Genomic DNA, 22018 nt, shown 5'->3' on the forward strand with positions numbered 1-22018 from the left:
GGCAGGCCTGTGGTGCTGCCGCCGCCGCCGCGGACGGGGACTCGCAGCGCCCTCCGCGTGTGCGCATCCTGGGCGGGCGGGGGTTGGGTGGCGGGAGAGTAGGCTCTTTCGCTGCGGGGCGGCGAGGCCGGGGGGCTGTTCCCCAGCCTGCTGCCTGCCTGCCCCTTGGGGGTCCCGGCCGCAGGGCCCCCTGCAGCGAGAAGGCAGAGCCTGGTGGCCGGACCTGGGCTCCACTTCCTACTTGGTAGATTTCCCTGTTCATTTTAGCCCCGGGCAGCACGCTTCCTTCGCGGGCCGGAAGCCAAACGGACCCGAAATCCCCAAATGTTTTAAAGTGCAGCCTTGAGAAGAGAAAAAAGCCTTTCACTTTTCAAGATGGAAACGTGACCTTGTTTGAGTACGACTTGAGTTTTTTCACCTGTAGGAACATGCAAGTTGAGGCCGTTTCGGATATGAGAAAAACTTTGCAGAGGGTGAACATTGATTTTTTTTTTTTTTAACGGCTTCCTCCCCCCCCCCCCCCCTTTCCTGGAAAAAGGAGCACCAACCTCCAAAACAATTTCCTGATTCTACAAGTGACCTAGAGTTTGTTCAGTAGCTATTAAGTAGTTTTACTTCCAGGATATGATTTATGTTTAAAGTTCACATCTTTTAGATTTTTTTCTGAATAATTATCTGGAAAGAGTTTTCACTTGTCAACGTCGAATTCTGACTCCCAAAATTTTAGAATGCAGGTTGCACACCTTTGGGCCGGATTGCGCTGAAACTTCTAGACCCAGTCATTCTTTTGTATTCTTTGTACCACAAAATATAGCCCCAATATATGATTATGTAGTCCCTATATATTATGAGCGTGCGCTGTTACACTGTTGAAAGTAAACCTTTGAGCACCTTTGGTATCAGTGATAAAGAAATTCATTTATGTATTGGTTAATTCTCTTAAGGAGCTTTTCTGATTCTACGTCTTGGTAGTTTTCACATCTTATCTCTAAATTCAGTTGTAAACTGGAGCATTTTTAATTTTTACAGCTATCTGCAGTAGAGTCCTGTAGAGCAGTTCTTCTCAAACTTCAGTGTGCCTAGGAATCCCTTGGGGCTCCTGTTTAAATATGCAAATTCTGATTCAGTAGATCTGTGATGCAGCTTGGTATTCTTTATTTCTTATAAGCTCCTACCTGCGGCTGGAGTAGCAAAGATGTAGATTACTTGTTTGCTAAGAAAGAAAGTGTATCAATGAACAAATGCGTTTTAATAATTCACGTTTGGTGTAGAGGTGGCTTGAGATAAGAGACACATGGCAGGATGAACTGAGAGAGCTTGCCTTAGGGAAATCCCTTATGCAGAGTAAGCTAAGTCCAGGTCCCAGGGGAGGTGATAGCGGAACTGGGAGAACTCCCTCAACTAGGAAGAGTGCATGTACCACGTGTGCATGCTGTGTGGTGCCTACATCACTTGGCCTGCGAATATTCCATGGAAGCTTGGTGGACTTCTAACTGAAGGGCTTGCTTTGCAATGGGTAGTTGGATTTTTGTCAACATAAAGGCTATGCATCATACTCTTGAAAGTTTCTTTTATTGGTGAACGTATTGAGTGTGTTGCTCTTTCTGTCACCCGTTCAAATGCAGCCTCAGTTGAGTAGTGCATTCCTGAGCCTTGGAAGCAAACTTGTAAACAATATAGGGTCTCCACCTGTCGATTTTTTTCCTAAATTTTAAAAAATGTAAATTGAAAAGTTTATGTTTAAAAAAAGTAAGTTGAAAAGTGTCACACGTAACTTCATATATTCATACTTCATATACATAAAAATGCTTGTACTTAAGTTTTGAAAAAGTTTATGGCAGTATAACATCAACTACTTTTAGCATCGTAATTTTTATAGTCTTCATTCTAGTTCTTACTTCACCATTGTTTTTCATGTTAAATAATATGACAGTACTTTTTTTCTTCCAGTTTTATTGAGATATAATTGATATATAGCACTCTAAGTTTAAGGTGTGGAGCATAATGATTTGGCTTACATCATGAAATGATTATTATGATAAGTTTAGTGAACATCCATTATTTCATATAGATATTAAAGAAATAGAAAAAAATTTTTTTCCTTGTGATGAGGACTCTTAGGATTTAACAACTTTTTAACAGCTCTTAACTTTCATATGCAACGTAAAACAGTGTTAATTATGTTTATCATGTTTTATGTTACATCCCTTGTACTTATTTATCTCATAACTGGAAGTTGGTACCTTTCGTCTGCCTTCATCCAACTCCCCCTCCCTCCACCTCTGGCTCTGTTAACCGCAAATTTGATCTCTTTTTCTTATTATATTTATTTATGTATTTATTTATATTTATTTATTTATTTATTTAACATCTTTATTGGAGTATAATTGCTTTACAATGGTGTGTTAGTTTCTGCTGTATAACAAAGTGAATCAGCTATATGTATACATATATTCCCATATCTCCTCCCTCTTGCATCTCCCTCCCACCCTCCCTATCCCACCCCTCTAGGTGGTCACAAAGCACCAAGCTGATCTCCCTGTGCTATGTGGCTGCTTCCCACTAGCTATCTATTGTACATTTGGTAGTGTATATATGTCAGTGCCACTCTCTCACTTTGTCCGAGCTTACCCTTCCCCCTCCCCATGTCCTCAAGTCCATTCTCTACATCTGCGTCTTTATTCCTGTCCTGCCCCTAGGTTCTTCAGAACCATTGTTTTTTTTTTTTTTTTTTGATTCCACATATGTGTGTTAGCATATGGTATTTGTTTTTCTCTTTCTGACTTACTTCACTCTGTATGATCGTCTCTAGGTCCTGATCTCTTTTTCTGTGAGTTAGTTTTTGAAGTATAATTGACCCACAACACTGTTATTTCCTATTACACAACATCTAGTTACAATTTATCATCCTACAAAGCTGTTACATAGTTATTGACTATATTCCTCACACTGTACATTTTATACCTGTGATTCATTTATTTTGCAGCTGGAAATTTGTACCTCTTAATCCCCCTCACCTATTTCATTCCTCCTCCCACCTCTCTCGCAACCACCTATTTGTTCTCTGTATATATAACTGTTTCAATTTTGTTATGTTTGTTCATTTGTTTTTTAGGTTTCACATATAAGTGAAATCATACGGTATTTGTCTTTCTGACTCATTTCACTTAGCATAATACCTTATAGGTCCATCCATGTTGTTGCAAATGGCAAGATTTCATTCTTTTTTATGGCTGAGTAATATTGCATTTTGTGTGTGTGTGTGTGTGTGTATACACACCCCCCCCCCCCCACATCTTCTTTATCCATCTATTGATGGACACTTAAGTTGCTTTCATATCTTGGCTATTGTAAATAATGTTGCAATAAATATAGAGGTACATATATCTTTTCTAATTAGTGTTTTTGTTTTCTTCATATAAATACCCAGGAGTGGCATTGCTGGAACTTTGGTAATTTTATTTTTAATTTTTTGAGAACTCTCAATACTGTTTTCCATAGTGGCTGCACCGATTCACATTCCCACCAATAGTGCACAAGGGTTCCCTTTTTTCCACATCCTCACCAACACTTGTTATTTGTTGTCTTGTTGATAATAGCTATTCTGACAGGTGTGAGGTGATATCTCAGTGTGGTTTTGATTTGCATTTCCCTGATGATTAGTGATGTTGAGCATCTTTTCATTTGCCTGTTGGCCATATATTCTTTGGAAAAATGTCTGTTGAGATCCTCTGCACATTTTTCAATCAGGTTGTTTGTTTTTTGATATTGAATTGTATGGGTTCTTTTTATATTTTGGATATTAACCCCGTATCAGATACATGATTTGGAAATAGCTTCTCCCATTCAGTAGGCAGCCTTTTCATTTTATTAGTCGTTTCCATTGCTGTGCAAAAGTTCTTAAGTTTGATGTAGTCCCATTTGTTAATTTTTACTTTTGTTTCCCTTGCCTGAGGAGACATACCCAAAAGAATATTACTAAGATTGATGTCAAAGAGCTTACTACTTAGGTGTTCTTTAAGAAGTTTTATGGTTTCAGGTCTTACATTTAAGTCATTAATCCATTTTGAATGTATTTTTCTGCATGGTGTGAGAGAGTAGTACAGCTTGATTCTTTTGCATGTAGCTGTTCAGTTTCCCCAACATCATTTATTGAAGAGGCTGTCTTTTCCCCATTGTATATTCTTGCCTCCTTTGTTGTAGATTAATTGCACATGTAAGTATGGGTTCATTTCTGGGCTCTTTATTTTGTTCCATTAATGTTTGTGTTTGTTTTTGTGACAGTACCATCCTGTTTTGATTAATGTAGCTTTGTAATATAGTTTGAAATCAGGGAGCATGATACCTCCAGCTCTGTTCTTCTTTCTCAAGATTATTTTGGCTATTTGGGTTTTTTTATGTTTCCATCCAAATATTAGAATTATTCTAGTTCTGTGAAAAATGCCCCTGGTATTTTGATAGGGATTGCATTGAATCTGCAGGTTGCCTTGGGTAGCATGGCCATTTTAACAATATTACTTCCTCCAATCCATGAACACAGTATATCTATCTGTGTTGTCTTTGATTTCTTTCATCAGTATCTGATAGTTTTCTGAGTCTAGATCTCTTACTTCCTTAGATTTATTCCAATATATTTTATTCTTTTTGATGTGATTATAAATGTGATTAATTTATTACTTAATTTTTCTTTCTGATAGTTTGTTATATATAGAAATGCAGCAGATTTCTGTATATTAATTTTGTATTCTGCAACTTTACCAAATCCTTGATGAGTTCTATTAGTTCTTTGGTGGCATCTTTAGGATTTTCTATGGATAGTGTCATGTCATCCGCAGACAGTGACAGTTTTACTTTTTCCTTTCTAATTTGGATTCCTTTTATTTTGTTTTTCTTGTCTGATTGTTGTGGCTAGGACTTCCAATACTACGTTGAATAAAAGTTCCAGTACTATGTTGAATGAAAGTGTTGAGAGTGGGCATCCTTGTCTTGTTCCTGATCTTAGAGGAAATGCTTTCTTCACTGTTGAGTGTGATGTTGGCTGTGGGCTTGTCATTTATGGCCTTTATTATGTTGACGTATGTTCCCTCTCTACCCACTTTTTTGAGAGTTTTTATCAAAAATGGATGTTGAATTTTGTCACAAGCCTTTTCTGGACCTATTGAGATGATTGTATGATTTTTGTACTTCAGCTTGTTAATGTGGTATATCCCATTAATGGATTTGCAGATATTGAACCATCTTTGCATTCCTGGAAGAAATTCCTCTTGATCATGATATATGGTCCTTTTAATGTATTGTTGGATTTGATTTGCTAATATTTTGTTGAGGATTTTTGCATGTATGTTCATCAGTGATACTGGTCTGTAATTTTCTTTTTTTGTGTATCTTTGTCTGACTTTGGTATCAGAGTGATGCTGGCTTCATAGAATGGGTTTGAAGTGTTCCGTCCTCTGCAATTTTTTGGAATAGTTTGAGAAGGATAAGTGTCAACTCTTCTCTGAGTTTTTGGAAGAATTCATCTGTGAACCCATCTGGTCCTTGGACTTTTGTTTGTTGGAAGTTTTTTAAATTACTGATTCAACTTCATTACTGCTAATTGGTCTATTCATATTTTCTATTTCTTCTTGGTTCAGTCTTGGGAGATTGTACCTTTCTAAGAATTTGTCCATTTCTTCTAGGTTGTCCATTTATTGGTGTACAGTTGTTCATAGTAATCTCTTATGATCCTTTTTATTTCTATGGTGTCATTTGTAACTTCTTTTTTATTTCTGGTTTCCATTTGCATGGAGTACCTTTTTTCATCCCCCTAACTTTTAGTCTGTGTGTGTCTTTACATCTGAAGTGAGTCTCTTTTTAGGTAACATATATATGGGTCTTATTTTATATCCATTCAGTCACTCTTTGTCTTTTGATTGGAGCATTTAGTCCATTTACATTTAAAGTAATTATTGATAGGTGTGTACTTACTGCTGTTTTGTAATTGTTTTCTGGTTATTTTCATAATTTATTTGTTCCTTTTTTCTCCTTTTGATTTGGTGACTATCTTTAGTGTTATTTTTGGATTCCTTTCTCTTTTTTGCATGTGTATTTAGTATAGATTTTTGGTTTGTGATTAACATGAGGTTTATGTGTGTGTATATGTATATATACATATATATGTTCATCATATATATTTATATCTATACATCTATATAGTTATGATTGTTTTAAGTTGATGATCTTTTAGGTTCAAATGTGTTTTAACAACCGTGCATTTTTAACCCCTTCCCCCAGTTTACTGTTTTTGACATCATATTTTACATCCGTTTGTTTTGTGTATCCCTTAAGTATTTGTTGTGGATGTTTTTACAAGTTTTGTCCTTTTACTTTTCTACTAGCTTTATAAGTGGTTGATTGACTACCTTTACTGTATATTTGCCTTTACCAATGAGTGTTCCTTTTGTAATTTTCATATTTCTAGTTGTGGCCCTTTATTTTTCACTTAGACAAGTCCTTTTAACATTTCTTGTAAAGCCACTTTAGTGAGGTTGAACTCTTTTAGCTTTTGCTTGCCTGTAAAACTTTTGATCTCTCCATCAAATCTGAATGATAGCTTTGGCAGGAAGAGTGTTGATGGTAGGTTTTTTCCTTTCATCATTTTAACTGTTTATATTGTGCCGCTTCTTCCCAGCCTGCAATATTTCTGCTGAAAAGTCAGCTTATAACCTTATCAGATTTTTCTCATATGTAACTTGTTGCTTTTTCCTTGCTGCTTTTAATATTCTCTCTTGATTTTTAATTTTTGCCATTTTAGATACAGTGTGTCTTGGTTTGATCCTCTTTGGGTTGATGCTGCTTAGGATTCTCTGTGCTTCCTGGACCTGGATGTCTGTTTCCTTTCCCAGGTTAGAGAAGTTTTTGGCTATTATGTTTTCAAATATGTTATTTGCCCCTTTCTCTCTTCTCCATCTGGGACCCCTTTAATGTGAATGTTAGTACACTTGATGTTGTCCCAGAGGTCTCTTAAACTTTCCTCACTTCTTTTTCTTTTTTCTTTTTTCTGTTTAGCTTCAGTGATTTCCACTACTCTGTTTTCCAGCTCACTGATCCGTTTCTCTGTATCATTTAGTCTACTGTTGATTCCTTCTAGTGTATTTTTCATTTCAGTTATTGTATTCTTCATCTCTGTTTGGTTCTTCTTTATATTTTCCAACTCTTTGTTAAAAACTTCTAACTTCTCTTTCTGTTTATTTAGTCTTATTCTGAGTTATTTGATCATCTTTCTGATCACTACTTTGAACTTTTATTGGGTAGGTTGCTTATCGTCACTTCAGCTAGTTCTTCTTCTGGGGTTTTATTTTGTTCCTTTGTTTGGAATATATTCTTCTGTTGTCTTATTTTGCCTAGTTTGCTATTTTTATTTCTGTGTATCTGGTAGGTTGGTTACATTTCATGATCTTGCAGAAGAGGTCTTTTGTAGGAGACATCCTATGTTTCCCAGCAGTGCACTCCCCTCTAGTTACCAGAACTATATGTTCTAGGGCCCATCTGTGTGGGCTGTGTGGGTCCTTCTGTTGTGGCAGGCTGACTGCTATTGGTGGTCTGGTAGGTATGGCCGGCCCCTGGTCTCTTTGGTGGGGCTGGGTCATGAGACAGCTGGCTGTGGGTTCCTGGGGGGTCCCGCAGCTAGCGCTGATTGGTAGGTGGGCAGAGCTGGGTTCTGGGGTGGGTGTAGGTCCAGGGGGTCCTAGCACTAGAGTCTGTTTGCTGGTGGGCAGGGCCAGTCCCTGACATGGCTAGCTGTGGTGTCTGAGGTGTTTCAGGGCTGCTGTTGGCCCTGGTGAGTGAGGCTGGATTGCAGGGTGGCTGGCTGAGGGGTCCAACATGTCTTGGAGCTTGGGTCAACCTGCTGATGAGTGGGGTTGGGGCCTAGGGGCTCCTGGGACTAGTCCTGGGCTGCTGATGGATGGAGCCAGGTTCCAGGTTCTCTGGCTGCAGGGCCTTGGGGGTCCTAGAGCTGGTGTCTGCCTGCTGTTGGGCTGGGGGTGGTTCCTGACACATCTGGCTGTGGCTTCTGGGTTGTCCTGAAGCTGATGTTGGCCTGCTGGTGGGTGGGGCTGGGGCCCAAGGCATCCTGGGGCTAGTGCCCATCCAGTGGTGGGTGAGTCCGGGTCCTGGGGCTAGTGCCAGCCCACCTGTGGGCGGATTCGTGTGTGACAGTACTTTTGAAGCACTTACTAAGTGCCAGGCACTGTTCTAAGCACTTTATGTATCTTAATTCATTTAATCCTCACACCAACCACGAAGGAAACTAAAGCAGAGAGGGTAAAAGTCACATGCCAGCACAGAGCTGGGATTCTGGCTGACTCTAGATTCCATGCTTTTAAAAGTCTTCTCTTTGTTGTGTTTTGGAAGAAAATAAATGAATGATACTCTTTTAAATCCCCTTTTCCTAGTACTGTTGAGAATTATCGAGCTTGACTTTCATTTTAAAATTCAAATTTGTCATTCTTTTTTTTTTTTTTAATTCCCCCCATTTTATCCCACTTCAAAATGAAGAATTGCCTCAATGATTGTAATCTTTTCTGAATAAGACATTGAAATTTGCAACGATTTATTTTGTTTGCACTTGTTTGCTGGACTGGTCTCAAGTTTGTATGTCACTGTTAAAAGTGAAAGTGGTGTAGGTTTCCTTTTGAACCTGCAAGTTTTGAGTTCTTCATTTCTTGCCTATGACTGTCTCCCCTCCCCTTCCCTCCCCCTCTATGCATATATGGTAGATTTATTTATGTTTGTTATTCTAACATTTAGGATTTTGAGGGGGATTGACTGGGTTACTGACTTTTTATTTGGCCAGTAACGACAATAAGAAACTAAACATTGATCATCATTATCATTAACACTGAGAAGGTAAGAATGGCAACCTTAGAATGAAAAATGGTATTTTAAGTTGAATAATTTGTGTTTCATAAAAATATATATATCGTCTGTTCCCCACCCGCTTTCTGTCTCAGACCACTGAAAACTTTATCCCACATCAGCCCAGTATGAGGAATGGTGCCGTACACCTGGTCTAAAACATTTCTCTTAACGTGGACAGATCATTAAAATGGCAGTGCTATACAGTTTGTGTACTAGAATTTGAGAACTGAGAGGTTGTGAATGGGGGCAGTTGTGGGAGGGGAAAGAGATGGGGGAGGGCCTGAGGCTAATTCCAGTGGCATTAATTTTCTATTAACTGGGATAATAGTAAGTTTGAGAAGGAAGTCAGTATAACAGCAAATCTGTGTTATAAATATTTTCTCCATGCTTGTTCTCTATTGTGATGTCTCTCATAATGCCATGCTGGCCAGTTACTTAGGCTCACAGTGCCTCACTTTTCTCATCTTTAAAATGAGGATAATGATAGAAACTACCTCACAAAGTTGTTTTGAGGATTAAATGATTATATGTGTATGTATATGTGTGTGTATACACATAAACACATGTAATATATGTATTATACCTATGCTGTCCTTATTATATATATAAATGTTACATACACACGTGTGTGTGTGTGTGTGTGTATGACATACATGTAGATAAACAGTTGTCCCTTGGTATTGGCAGGGGATTCGTTCCAGGACCCCTGTGGATACCAAAATCTGTGGATGCTCAAGTCCCTTATAGAAAATGGCATAATATTTGCATATAGTATATACACATCCTTAGCATACTTTAGATCATCTCTAGATTACTTATAATACCTAATGCAATGTAAGTACTATGTAAATGGTTGCCAGAGCCTGGCAAATTCAAGTTTTGTTTTTTTGGACTTTCTGGAATTTTATTTTTTTTCCCCTGAATATCTTTGATTCATGATTGATTAAATCTGCAGATGTGGAACCGGAGTATATGGAGGGCTGACTGTATATATACATACAATGCTTAGATAGTATCTGGTACGTAGCTAATGCTACAATCTAAGTGTTAGATATTATGTTCTGCTGTGGATAATCTGCAGTGGTTGATCATATCCACATATTCAAGACTGACTATATTTGAATGAACTTAATGGAAATCGTACATTTATTTGGTATAAGGCTGTAGGGCCAAGAAAACAGAAAGTTTGTGCTTTTTTGGATGAAAATACAAGATTGGTATAGTAATGATTTTATCCCTTTGGAGATGTAAATATGAATAAATATGGTTTGGCAGCTCAGATCTTTCAAAACAAGGAAGTAAGTCTGTAGAAACAATAAAAGATGTCTTTGGTGGTGGTATAAAAGGATTAGTTTAAAATTTTCAAGTGTAGTGTTATGAAGCCCAGAACAAGATAACCTTTTTCTGGAGGCTTCTCTGATTACAACTTTTACCTTCCTCGACTGACTTGTTTGCTCCTTGAAATAATTCATCTTTCTATGCATCCTCCAAACTTGGTCTGTAGTCCCTTATCTGAAACCCATGGTGGCATATGTGTCTCAGAAGTAAAAAGTTTTTGGAATTTAGAAGATTAATATGGTGCATATGCTGTATATCATGAAACCTCCTGTGGGTAGGAGCAGTCACCCCATAATCAGACACATTAATTTTCCCAGCAAAATTATACATCTTCACACTAAGTAGAATAAAAAAGACTATAAGAAACCTTACATTAGTTAGGCCATGTTTCTCTGACAGCTTAGAAAATAATTTTTAGGTTTTAGAGCTTTTTGGATTTTTGGAGTTGGAGATAAGGGATTGGGGTCTGTGTGTGTCTGTGTATGTGTGTCTGTGTGCGTATACATTTTTTTTAGTATTTATATTCATCATAGTGCCTGTCTCCTTGAGTAGACAGAGAACTGGAATATAGGATCTGTGTGTTAGTATTTTGTATCTTTAGCATCTATAGGGCCTGGCATGCAGTAGGTGCTCATTAAATGTCCATTAGTTTGGATGAAAAACATCTAAAGATAATATCATTCAGTCAGTGTTCTGTGCTGCATGTCGTATCTGTGGCTGACTCAATGAAAATATTTAATAATCGCAGATTTATTATTTTTTTAACTCAATTGCCCAGGAAAGGTGGTTATTGGACAACTGTTTTTGAAACAAAAGAGATTTGAAATAGTCATTACAGAGGATTGCAAATTTTCATAAATTTGTATTGACAAGAATGTTTATCTTGACCTTTTTATGGGTCATGAAGTCTATATTTAGAAGAATGATTTACTTTTTAAAATTGATTAGATTTGGTTATATATGATAATTACAATAAACTAGCTGTGGTATATCTGTCTAAAGAAAATGCTGCCATGGGTGAATATCTTTGGTCAAATAATCACAGTATGATAATCTAGATGGCCATTAGAAAACAGGTGTTTTTTTTTCCTATTACAAAAAGTAATGCTTATTGTGGAAATTTTATAAAAATGGATTATCAAAAATAGTCACGTGGACTGTTGGATAGTTCTTAAAGTTCTCTTCAGGGTTATCGTTCTTGGAGAGGCTGAAAATAAAGTCAGGTTTGTAGTACAAGTACTAGTTTAGAAAGCCAAGTAACAAATGCGGGAATGCTTTATGTTTTAGTGTTACTAAACGTTTTGTCCCTAAGTAAGATAAAAAGGTTGAACCAAAAGTAATGAGGTCTCCACTTCCAAATAGTGGGGTCTTCAGAATAATTAGATCAGTGAGAAGTAAGCTGCCACTTCTGATATGACCACCTTGGGGGAGATGCACCCGCCTTCTGATGGAGTTGGGGTGAAGACTGAGCCCAGCTCACAGGCTCTGGCTGCAGAGGCAAGCATTTTGTTTGCTGATAACCAGTGGGGATCAGAGTCAACCCCTTGAGAGTTTCCCAGAATGCTACCTTTGGAGTTGTTGCAGGAATCCAAGAGGAGGTACTAACACTGTATCTCTTGCCGTCTTGGGGTGAGATAGTGGATTGATTGCCCTGGATCCCTTGTAGGATTTGGGGGTGAAGGTGGATTTGATAGGAGATGGGCAGATGGTACCACTATGTCGGTTTTTGTCTGCTGCATTCATTAAAGTAGACTTCTTTTTCTTCATGAAGTCCAAGAATCTTGTGGTAAGAATGCTCTTTTTGATAGGTCGATGTGTACGGTGTAGGGAGGATTGGGATAAATTGCCTCCCTTCTCCAATCTGCATTTCTCTTAACTAATTTAGGGTTAATTTTAATTTCTTTATCCTGTGTTGTGTGTATGTAAATTGTAGCTATACACAGCTGAACATGTGTATATGTAAATAATTCCTAATTTTCAAAAAATTAATTAACTTATTTTATTATTTTGGCTGTGTCGGGTCTTCATTGCTGTGCGGGCTTTCTCTAGTTGTGGCAAGTGGGGGCTCCTCCTTGTTGCGTTGTGCGGGCTTCCTCATTGCGGTGGCTTCTCTTGTTGTGGAGCATGGGCTCTAGGTGCACGGGCTTCAGTAGTTGTGGCACGCGGGCTCAGTAGTTGTGGCTTGTGGGCTCTAGAGCACAGGCTCAGTAGTTGTGGCGCATGGGCTTAGCTGCTCCGCGGCATGTGGGATCTTCCTGGACTAGGGCTCGAACCCATGTCCCCTGCATTGGCAGGTGGATTCTTAACCACTGCACCACCAGGGAAGCCCTGTCTTTTTTAACTAAAAGTGATTCTTGCTATTTTGTTGCTTGCATTTATTTTTCATTTAATATTTTATGTTACTTCTGTTACTACTTTTCCATGTACTTTTTGGTCACTCCATACTATTTCATTGTATGAATGGGCTATAAGTAGTCCTCCATTCTTGGACACCTAGATTCCTCTCAATCTTTCTGATGAGAAGTGATACACTGACTATTATTGTATTGATAGCTCATGTCCCTTTGTGCCTGTGCATTATTGTTAATTTAGGAAAAACTGTGGTGAGTGGAATTAGCAGGTCAAAAGATAATTTAACAGTTTTGTTACATTTGGCTAAATTGCCCACCAGGAAGGTTGTAGCACTTTACCCTTTACTACAAAACTGTTTGAGAGGCCCTGTACCTATTGTTATTGGGTATTATCTTATCTTTCTTTATTTTAATAGCTTTATTTGGGTATATGTGACTTTATCCCTGTTCCCCTTTTTTTGTTTTCTTACAGTTTTAAACATTTTATGTAGTTAGATCTTGCTCTTCTTTTATTTATCTTGTAGAGCTTTTCCTACCTTATGGTTATATAGCTATTATTTTATATTTTCAACCGTTTTCATAGTTTAAATTTAAAATTTTGGGTTTGGAGTTATTCCAGAACATGTTGAATGGCATAGTGTGAAGTGGTACAAGAAATTCTAAGCTTTTTAAAAATTAAATTAAATTAATTTATTTATTTTGGTTGAGCTGGGTCTTAGTTGTGGCATGCGGGGTCCTTAGTTGTGGCTTGCTGGCTTCTCAGTTGTGGAATGCAAACTCTTAGTTGAGGCATGCATGTGGGATCTAGTTCCCTGACCAGAGATCAAACCCAGGCCCCCTGCATTGAGAGCTCAGAGTCTCACCCACTGCACCACCAGGGAAGTCCCTAAAAAATTCTAACGTTTTTGATCAGCCAGTTTTCTCAGTACTCCTTAATGAATGACCTGTTCTTTCTCCATAGATATCAGTAGCTTTCTCATTTGGTCTTCTAGTCAGTCACACAGTATTTTATTTTTTATTGTTGTGAATAGGATTTTCGTGTGTGTGTGTGTGTGTGTGTGTGTGTATTTTTGCTACCAGACAATTTCTGGTAAATAGAAAAGCTGTTGATGTTTCATGTGTATTTATTTTGTAACCAGTCACTTTCTGACTCTATTTATCATCACAGCTTTTCAGTTGATTCTCTTACCTTTTCCAGGTAGATAAGTATACCATGTGAAGCTAGCCATTTTTGTAGAGAGATCAAATTGTACATCGTGTGGGCTTCTTGGAGTATCAAGCATCATGAGTTTCTTTTCCTGGTCAGGTGGTATAATTTTCTACTCCTCATGGTGAGTTTTCTTTTCAAGCTATGGTCCATTTAAAGTTCTCCAACCCAAAGCCTGTGATTTTCAAAACTGAGTGTAGTGGAGGCCTTTGGGAAGTGATCAGTAGACCAGGAGGCAGTGAAGGTGGGGCGGAATGGGAGAGGCAGGCATGGGGAAGTGCCTGATATGCCAGCTCTTCCTTCTCTGGCCCCTTTTCTGATTTCTGATTATTTTTCTGGGCTTCTTCAATTTTGCCCTTTTTAATGATTTTCTGGCTTCTTATTTAATTCTCCAGATATACTTTGTTTTCTTTCTTTCTTTCATACAGTAGCTCCCCTACCTCCTTTTTACTTTGATCCGGAATACAGATGTAGTAGTCTGAGAAGTAGTCCTGAGCAGTCCCTCTGATTTCCTTCCTTATTGTCACTAAAACTACTGCAAAATGCCCTGACCAGTGGCCACCGTGCATCCTATCATGCAAAGGGTATGGCAAGACATTGATTAAACTTAGGTTTCCTCATAAAATAAAACCACTGTTTTAGAAGCGTTAACAAAATGAGAGAGACATACTTTATAAAGACAAATTGCGAGAGGATTGTAGAGTTGTAGCTGGGTGGTTGAGGACTCCAGAGGACACAGAGAGAGATTAGTGTTACAAAGAGAGAACAGGTTTCTGAAGAGTCTGTTATCTTAGGTCTCCAACCGATTTCTTCCCTGGGCTTTAGACCTGGGGATCCCATTGCCTATTGGATAACTCCACTTTTGGGTGGCCCACAGAAAGCTCAATTTCAGTATGTGTGCAACTGAATTTACCATCTTTTCTTAGAAAACCTATTCCCCCTCCCAAGTTTATTATCTCACTGGTTGGTACCTCCATCTCTCTAGTTGTTCAAAGCCAGAAACCTGGCAGACACACTTTATTCCCTTTTCCCAAATCCTCACATAAAGGCATCAAGCTCTGTGGATTCTACCTCTTGAATCCAATGTCTGTTTATCCCCACTACTTCTACTCTGGTATATCATCTTTGGATGTCTAGATCATCAGCTCTTGATTATGTTTCTGTAAGGTTGTCTCATTGGTGTCCCTGTAGCCTGATGATCTTTCTAAGCTCTCGTCTGATTCTCTTACACTGTAGCGTAAAACCCTTCAATGCAGTCCTCCCTCAGTATCTATCAGTGATTGGTTCCAGGACCCCCAGCAGATATTGAAGTCCACAGATGCACGAGTTACTTGCAGTTGGCCCACATATTGGCAGGTTCTGCATCCACAGATTCAACCAACCACGGATGGAATATGCAGGGAACCCGCTTATAAGGTGGGCTGACTGTGGTCTCCATCATCTATTTCTCAGTCTTGTGTCTTCTTCTTCTGCCTCGCCTGTACTCTGTGATTTCATTATAAAGTACTGAAATCTTTGAGTTTTTGGAACCGTTTATGATTTTGCTCACCTCAAGCTTGGAATATTCTATCTCTTGATCTTACTGACTTCTTGTGAGGTCTCAGCTTAAATGCCACTGCTCCAGAAGGCTTACTTAAACCACTAAGTCTGTGTTGTACCCTTCCTGTTTGGCCAAATAACCTGTACTACTCCATAACATTTATTATGTGTTAGAATTGTCTTTTTATGTAAGAGCCTGTTTCCCACTTTTGACTGCTCTGTGAGCTCCAAGGCCACGTACATCATCTTTACTCATACTTCTGGTGCTGTGCCTATTAAAAGTAGATGTCCTGTAACAGGTACTGTTCTAGGTGCTGAAAATAGAGCAGTAAATAAGAAGCTGTTCCAGTTATTAGCTGCTGTGTCATAAGCTACTCCAAACCTTACTAACTTAAGACAACAGTAATATTTATTTACTCATGATTTTATAATTTGTATAGGACATGGTACGGGAGGGGAGGTTTTTCTCTGTTTCACTTGGTGTCTGCTCATTGGAGGTCATAGTTTCCACTTCTAAGATGGCTCACTCACAAGGCTGACAGTTGATGCTGGCTGCTCTCTGGGAGCTGAACTAGGCTGTTGATCACAGCACCTACGTGAGGCCTCTCTATGTGACCTGGGTGTGACTGGTGGGCTCTGAAAGTGAGTGTCCCAAGAACAAGCATTCTAAGAGGTAGGAGATAGAAGCAGCTAGTGCTCTTAATGACTAGGCTTAAAACTGATGAGCGTTACTTCTGCTGTATTCTGTTGATTAAATAGATAGTCAGCCTACGTTCAGTGGGAGGAGAATTAAACTCCATCTTCTGGTGCAGAAAGTGACAGAAAATTTATGACCATGTTTAATCCACCACACAGACCTAAAAAACAAACAAAAAAATAAAACTATAAAAATTATTGGATGAGTTAATTTGTCTATACTTTCAGTCTCCCAAGAATCATGATAATATATTGTTAATTTATAAAAGTACAATATAAAGTGAAATTTTTAAAAGTAACTTCAATTCCCAGTCTTTTTAAACAATAATTATATTTCTTTTTCTGTTATTATTTATATAGTTTCTTAATCTTTAATTGAGCATATAACTCCTTTTTAATCGGTTTTGTATTCTATTTTTATTTTTTATTTATTTTTAAAATAAATTTATTTGTTTATTTTATTTTTGGCTACATGGGGTCTTTGTTGCTGCGCGCGGGCTTTCTTTAGTTGCGGTGAGTGTGGGCTTCTCATTGCGGTGGCTTCTCTTGCTGTGGAGCACGGGCTCTAGGCGTGCAGGCTTCAGTAGTTGTGGCACGCGGGCTTAGCTGCTTCGCGGCATGTGGGATCTTCCTGGACCAGGGCTCAAACCCCTGTCCCCTGCCTTGGCAGGCGGATTCTTAACCGCTGTGCCACCAGGGAAACCCTGTGTTCTGTTTTTAAATTTTATCTTTCATAAGTCCTCATGCACTGATGTTATATTTCTAGGCATATTTCTAGAAGTGATATTACCGTATCTAAGGGTATGTGTAATTTAGATTTTGATACTTACTGCCAAACTGCCTAATAGATAATATTAATTTGTACTGCAACTTTTAGTGCAGGGTATAAATTATATTTTCCCATAATCTTGCTACCAGATGGTATTGTAAATCATTGCTTTTAGTTAACCTGTTGGCAAAAGTTGATAGGTTGCTTTTATTCTTATTTCTTTGATGCCTGTTTAAGCCTTTTGTCCATTTTTTGGGGGTGCTTATTTTCTTTTCTTATTGACCTTCAAGAGCTTTTTGTGGGTTATAGATTTGAACTCTGCTTATTACATATATTGTAAATATACTCAATTTGGTTTTTCAGTTTTGCTTATACATTTTACAAATTCTTACGAAGAATTATTACATTTTTATGTAGTTCCATATATTAGTCTTTTTCTTTATGATTTTGTTTCTTGGCAGAAACAAGATTGAACTCAGTTCTCCAATTCTCCCCTATTTGTCATCTTTTTACAACTCTGGTCAATCTTCCAGTAGTTTCAAATGTAGAATTTTTGCACCTTATACATATTGCTGGGGGGAGGAGATCAGTAGACCAATAAATTCCTTAGCAGTTATACAGATATCTATTTGGGGGATTAATTTCAGAATCTTGTCCATCTCTTAATTGTCTTATAATAAAATGGAATTGATATGTTTTGGAATTTGGCAAATTTCTGTCCTAGACAGTACCAGAGAATCAAGGTGAATAAAGACAAATTGTTCCTTGGTGTCAGTGTTACTCTTTCCCACAAAATGAAACTTTCAGTGATTGAAATATAAAAATACGAAACCTTTTAAAATTGAAAACAGGTTAACATGGTCAGCTAGGTTGTGTGGACAAAGTATCAATAATGCCTTAAAAAGAATTAGAAATGCTAGAAAACCGTCTTTATTTTTTTTTCCTTAAAAGCTAATATGACAAAAAGAAATTACCAGGCCAAAATCTACACGAAAGTGGGAATTCAGAGAAGTAAGCAGAATATTAAAACTGCTTTGCCTCTGAGGACATTTGCCGTATTCCATGGAACTTTTACTTTGGTTTTGAAGGCCTCATAAGGCACAGGATATAGAAATTAAAGCCTAGATAGGCCCAAGGAGAGGAGTTTAATAGGAAACTCCTTCTCCATAAAACTGAGACTTCAAAGAGCTATGTCTATAGAGTATGGTTAAATCAAGTTGAAAACCCTTACCATGCTCTTGATCACAGGAGGCTGCAAAAATAGTTGTCTTGGACCTGAAAAAACACCGGTTCCTAAGAAGTTATAACCAGAGGTCTTCCCTCCTCTTGATTTGCAGCTCATATTCAGTGTCACCTGGGTGGTACAAATCTCACCTCAAGTTGTGAATTTAAGTGGTTCTAGGTGCCTGGGAGAAGCAAATGCAAGTCCTTTCAGGTAGAATACATTTTTATCTTCGGTCCTAGGAAATTCCCACAAATAATTTTCCAGAGAATTAGCCCACAGTAAAATATAACCAACCACACAAGGAAACAAGGCACCATGAGTGAGAAGCAGCAGAAACAATTGACAGAAGTAGGTCCTCAGAAACTTCAGGTTTTGGAATGATCAGACAGCGATTATAAAACAACTGTTTATTATGTTTATATAAAGGTGGAAAATATCTGCAGGGTATGAGAAATTTAGCAGATTTGAAAAAGACCTGAACAAAACTTCTAGAAATAAAAAATAATAATTATAATGAAAAACTCAGTGAGTATGGTTAATGGTAGATTAAATACAACTAAAGAGAATTAATGAATTGGACATAGGAGAGAACAAATTATTCAGAATGTAGCACAGAAAGACAAGGAAATGGGTAAAAAGAAAGGGATTAAGATTTATAGAACACAGAATGAGAAGGTTTAACTGTATTTCAACAGTTTTCTAATTGTAGAAGGGAGAAATAATGGGAAAGGAGGCATTGTTTGAAGATATAATAGCTGAGGATTTTCCAGAACTGATGAAAAACACCAGTTCATAAATTGAGTAAGTTCAGAGAAATACAAGCAGAATAGCTAAAAAGAAGTATACATCTAGACACATCATATTGCTATGGAGAGCACCAGCAATGAAGAGAGCATCTTAAAAGTTGGCAGCAAACAAAAGACAGACTACCTTTTTTTTTTTTTTTTAAAGAGATTGGAGTTTATTTATTTATTTATTTGTTTGTTTTTGGCTGTGTTGGATCTTTGTTTCTGTGCGAGGGCTTTCTCTATTTGCGGCAAGCGGGGGCCACTCTTCATCGCAGTGCGTGGGCTTCTCACTATCGCGGCCTCTCTTGTTGCGGAGCACAGGCTCCAGACGCGCAGGCTCAGTGGTTGTGGCTCACGGGCCTAGTTGCTCCGCGGCATGTGGGATCTTCCCAGACCAGGGCTCGAACCCGTGTCCCCTGCATTGGCAGGCAGATTCTCAACCACTGTGCCACCAGGGAAGCCCCAGACTACCTTTAAACTAGCTGTGGCAGTTATGCTGACAGCTCAGGAGCAGAAATGGAAGTCAGAAAACAGTGGGATGATATCTCAGTGTGCTGGGATAAAATTGCCAGCTTAGTACTCTATGCCCATTAAAAATACATTTCAAGAGTAAGGGTGAACTAATGACATTGTCAGACAGAATTGTAAAATATTATTCTCTGATAGTAAAGAAAACATACGGATAGATATATTTTCTGATTGATTCTGGTATTTAGAATGAAAGATTCTAATAGAACTAAGCAATTCTGAGCTCCACATAGTTATTTTATTCTTAGAAAATTGTTGTGTTTATACTTAATAAACAGAGATAGTGTTTGGCAATATTTTTACCAATATAATACTCCAACTTTTGGATCTTTCCTCTGTTTAGAATCTTCGGTGTTGTTGTAGGAAACCTTTTGCGGTGATTAATGCATACGTAGGAAACCTTTTGTGGTGATTAATGCACACCTTTAAGTCTTGCTGAATCAATAATGGAACTTTTAATATTCATATTTTTTTTGAAATGTTTTAAACATTTTATTTGATTTTTGGCTGCATTGGATCTTTGTTGCTGAAGTTAAGACAAGAAGAATCTGGAGAAAATTGTGTCTTGGATTTGCAAAAATAATTCCTGGAAATGACTTTATTCTCTTCTCCCAGTCCTAAATTCAAATTTCTGGAAAAAAATAGTGGGAGATATTTTTTTAACCCATGAATAAGATTAGTATAAATGAGAATCTAGAATTTGTGGGAAGAAAAAATAGACCTTAAAGTTAGTCAGATGGACCTACGTTAGAATCTGGCTCCACCATTTAGTAATTCACTCTTGGTCATGTGACTTAACTCTTCTGACAATTAGTTTTCTTATCTGTAAAATGAGGGTAAGACTGCCTTGCGGGTATATCCTGGGGAATAGAGGAGCAGTGTTTGTAAAAAGCCCTGAGTACAGTCCATAGATTTTAGTGGGTTCCCAACTCATTGTTACTGCTAAGTGACAGAACAGTGAATTGAATCTGGCAAGGAATTTGAAATTGTTTGTTGTACAAATGACATAAAAAAGTTGATCATACTTTTCATGTTGAAGAGTCATGGACAGTGGAAGTAATGAGAAATTTTTTTTGCAGTTAAGAAATTGTCAGAGTGTGACAATTTCACCTGTTCAATTGGTGGTTAATTTTGCATCACATCAGGTTAGGCAGCTTTCCCTTCTTCATGGCAGGTAAGGAGGAAAGATCAAGTCAGTGACTTGCTTTATAAAGGTAAAAAGATTTCCAGCCACAACACACACACACACACACACACACACACACACACACACACATTTCTATCTCCCAAGGTAAGAGTTCATGGTGACAGTTAATTTATGGCAAACCTGAATATTTTAGGAATTCAGTCCAAAAACTGGTTATGAAGTATGTGGTTAAAACTTTATGCTTTAGTTTTCAGAAGTAAAATAAATTCATTGGCCTCTGATAATTTAGAATAAGAGCTATCAGAGCACTCTATTGCTATTTGAATTGAGAAATCTAACTTCTGTAAAATATTTAGATCTAGATTTTCCTTTCTCTGCTTCTTTTTGTTTATAGTCAAGACATGAAATAGAATCTTTTATAATGTGGAATTACTTGTACACCTTGCAAGTTATTTTCTAGTTTTTTCTTTATTCAGTTTTCCCTCATTGAGTAGTGATAACTATGTAGAATGTATTAGCTGACTGCATTTTTAATCCATACTTATTATAGCAAAATTACGAAAATTTATAATGAAGACAATTCAGAAGTTTTTATTTTTGGAACTTGACATCATTTTAGAATGTTGGTTATAGTGATATGTTATATTTGTAGCTTTTGAGTTTATTCAGGTTACAGAGACAAAGACTAAAAACAAATCAGGCATTTCTTGTCTTTCACGAAGTTCTGGGATTTCAAGTCAAATACTTTGAAAATAAATTGGGTAAAGATAGTGACACAACTTTATCCAAATATACACATATGCTTCCTATTAAACATCGTAAGTGTTTTAATTTTCTTGATTTACTTTGGACACTCAAGTGATGCAGAAATTGAGCAGCAGCAAATTTTTGTGCAGTTAGATCATGTTGTATTGGTATTTGTGCAGTGCTGCTTTTGATCTTGGAGGTAATTCCTTATGATCACAAACTTTAAAGAACTTTAAGATTATACTTTCTAAACTGATATATTTTGCATTAGTAAAAACATAGAGAATTACAAAAGACACTGTATGAAACTGCTGAAGACATTTTTTTTTTCTTGTTTACATTTGACTTCGTATTTCATATTTTGAGCTTTGGTTGTTTATATTCCACAGGCTGGTAATTTCTTCTTCTTTTTTTTTTTTTTTTTTTATAAATTTATTTATCTATTTATTTATTTTTGGCTGCGTTGGGTCTTTGTTGCTGTGCGTGGGCTTTCTCTAGTTGCAGTGAGCGGGGGCTACTCTTTGTTGTGGTGCGCAGGCTTCTCACTGAGGTGGCTTCTCTCGTTGCAGAGCATGGGCTCTAGGCGCGTGGGCTTCAGTAGTTGTGGCACGTGGGCTCAGTAGTTGTGGCTCACGGGCTCTAGAGCGCAGGCTCAGTAGTTGTGGCACACGGGCTTAGTTGCTCCGCGGCATGTGGGATCTTCCCGGACCAGGGCTCAAACCCATGTCCCCTGCATTGTCAGGCGGACTCTCAAGCACTGCGCCACCAGGGAAGCCCTGGTA

The 22018-nt window shown here is 37.8% G+C and overlaps 1 protein-coding gene across 17 annotated transcripts in view; it reads left to right on the forward strand.

The window, feature by feature from the left end:
• TBC1D5 (TBC1 domain family member 5) overlaps nucleotides 1-22018 on the forward strand; it is a 535839-nt gene that overhangs the window by 390 nt on the left and 513431 nt on the right. The gene's annotated exons all lie outside the window — the stretch shown is intronic.

This window comes from Balaenoptera physalus, assembly GCF_965194825.1.
Source record: "Balaenoptera physalus genome assembly, chromosome: 4".
Classification (NCBI taxonomy): domain Eukaryota; kingdom Metazoa; phylum Chordata; class Mammalia; order Artiodactyla; family Balaenopteridae; genus Balaenoptera; species Balaenoptera physalus.